Raw genomic sequence first — 3,227 nt, 5'->3', positions numbered from 1 at the left:
AAGCCCAATGTTGACCACTAGTCTTGTGAGAGAAGAAACAAGTTAATATTGAAACTAATAGTGAAGCCCAATGTTGACCACTAGTCTTGTGAGAGAAGAAACAAGTTAATATTGAAAACTAATGTGAAGCCCAATGTTGACCACTAGTCTTGTGAGAGAAGAAACAAGTTAATATTGAAAACTAATGTGAAGCCCAATGTTGACCACTAGTCTTGTGAGAGAAGAAACAAGTTAATACTGAAAAATTAATGTGAAGCCCAATGTATTATTCTATTTTCATATTGTCACTGAGTTATACCAGTTTCCTCAGTAATCCTTGGGTAGATCTGAAGGTTTCGTATAGTGGTGGAGTGCGTATGTGTGTTTATGATGTCACGTGTAAAATATATCTCAAAACAGTGTACATATAAAATGTTAATGTCCACTTTGGAGTTCGTGATGTTTACACATATAAACATAAACTTTAAGGACAACAAAGGAAATGTCGGTCCATCTAGGTCATCCCATCCACTAAACTAAACTTTAAAGTGAAAATAAAACATTGAAAGCCAACTCTTATAATTCAAATATTTATCATGTTTTTCCTCAAATCAACCGCATCTAAACATAACCCATCCCAAAAGCCAACTACCCTGTTAGAAAAATAAAGCTGTTTTAGCCGAAAATGACTCTTGAAGCAAGAAAAGCAAGTTTCACAACAAACGTGTAAGGTTATTAATTTTATTCTGTAAAAGGCTGAAAGACTGGGTTTTCTCCCTCAGCCACTGAGTTATAGAACGAAGTATCACTCACATTTGGTCTGGTATCGCCTGATGGTTAGGGCACTCGGCTCGCAATATAGGGATCGAGGGTTTGAATGTCGTCACTAAACATGCACCCCCCCCCTTTCAGCCGTAGGGGCGCTATAATGTGACGGCCAACTCTACTTTCCGTTGGCAAAGAGTTGACGGTGCGTGTTGTTCACTAACTGCCTTTCCGAACACAACTCGAAATAAACTCTGTTTTCATAAGAAAAATGAAAAAAGGAACTGTAATCGTATTCGACCACACAAACCTGTGAACACCACTGATGCATGATCTTGGACATACACTATTGTTTCTTTGTTGAAACTTGATAAGATGTGGAGTTCTTTAGTGTTTATTTTTATTAGTTTTGACATACACTGTACCTTAAATATAGGCTCACCTGTTGAGAAACAAACAACAACATGGTGTGTAGCTGTGTTTCTACCTTGAATATAAATATAGGTTCACTGTTGTGAGAAACAAACAACAACATGGTGTGTAGCTGTGTTTCTACCTTGAATATAAATATAGGTTCACTGTGGTGAGAAACAAACAACAACATGGTGTGTAACAGAGGTTTTAATATTATACACTCTACCACTGTTGGAGGTGTAATCTCTGCTTGTCCTTGTCCAGGATTACTGATGAAGAGTAGAAGTCAATGACAAGTGGTAAATCGAATGATGGATTGGCTAACATAATTATTTCAAACAGTTTGTCTGCAGAAAATACTGTTGACTTTCTCTGTAATACGAGTTCGTTAACCAAGAGCAGTTGTCTGTAAACATTTCTCCTAATCGATAGTGTCCTCTGTATGTATATATATTAGCTGAGCTTCACGATATAATAATATTATATAGTATTTCCCCATAGTACACAACTATTTTATTTACAGTGCATCTTGTGTTATGCGTATTTTCCCGTTTATTTATACCTTATATTCGGATTTTTTCAGCTACGTAATAGATCAGTAATGACGTCATCAATGTAGTAAGATTGTATGTACTTTGAATTCAGAAATGTAGTCTAACTGATAAACTCGTCTCACTACTCTGACCTGCAGCCTGGATGGCACGTGCTTCTATGACGACGTGAACACTTTCGGCACGCGACTAGGCAACCTGGGACGCTTCGGAAGTGACAGAAGTCCGTTTGTCTGCAGTTGTTGTATCCGCACGCATTGCCTGAGTGCACGAGATCGAACGGCCTTCCGTTGAGGAAAGACATTAATTCCCCACGATGACTCGGTTCAGGAAGACTTTTGACACTGTCCTCCCAGAGAGCGGAAATAAAACATTGATCAGGTCAGTTTGCAAGCCACCATCATAAACATATTATCGAAATCCGTGATCGCTCGACTTTATTAGGGCGTAAATTGTCACGGTCTTCATCCGCTTGTTGCCATGGTAACAGGCATAAACAACATGTGATATATTCGGTTTACACAAATAAAGCTATATCCTCAAAGTTTATATTTAGACCAATAATAATAATAATCCCACTTATAACACCAGTGTTGTAACATGCTTTTTATCGTCAAATGGGTTATTTTGGATTATTTCTTCAATAAGGTTCCATACGGGCTACAAGGTACATTCATTGGTAGGCCTAAATTCACAAACAATGTTTCAACAAAAATTCCGAAAAAAATGGTGTAACTCACAAATAAAGTTAACCAACTACTTACTTGCAAATTTTCCTTGCTTAGTTGTAAATTGATCGATAGCTGGCTGATTAACTTACTGACAAATCACTGACGGAAATGCTCACTAACCCTCACTCTCTATTTCAGTAAACTTTTTAAATCAACAACACTGAACTGATTAACCACTTTTAAATAAGTCAGTCTCAAACTTTTATATTGTGCCAATATTCGACAGGAAGCTTCGAGATTCCAACGAGGCCTAAACTTTTATTAAACTTGTTAGACTTTACATAATCATTACATCATGTAAAAGATTCATCCTAGAAAACATTAAAAATATAACATTCAACAATATAATTTCCAATATATTAAACTGTTTAAGTTATTGAGTACTAGCTGGAGTTGCCGTACCTGGAGTTATGTAAATTCATGATTAATAAAAGGTTATCTTAGGACATGAAAAGTTGCTTTCCTCATATGTAATTGTAAAAAACGTCCATAAAAACTGCAAAATACAAAATGTAAAACCACAAATTTGCACGTATCTCCGCATGGACCAAATAAACCTTCATGCCAAATTTGGTGAAGATCCATCAACAGGGGGCGAAGTAGTGGTAAAAAAACGCCCATAAAAACCACAAAACGTAAAATGGAAAACTGAAAACTTGTATCTTCCAATGGACCTAATGAACTTACAATACAACAGACAGTACTATTATATTTATATATAAGTAGTTACATACAACAGACAGTACTATTATATTTATATATAAGTAGTTACGTACAACAGACAGTA

This window comes from Limulus polyphemus, unplaced genomic scaffold (assembly GCF_000517525.1).
Source record: "Limulus polyphemus unplaced genomic scaffold, Limulus_polyphemus-2.1.2 Scaffold3591, whole genome shotgun sequence".
Classification (NCBI taxonomy): Eukaryota; Metazoa; Arthropoda; class Merostomata; order Xiphosura; family Limulidae; genus Limulus; species Limulus polyphemus.
The sequence above is the reverse complement of the archived record's forward strand: the minus strand, read 5'-3'. Positions refer to the sequence as shown.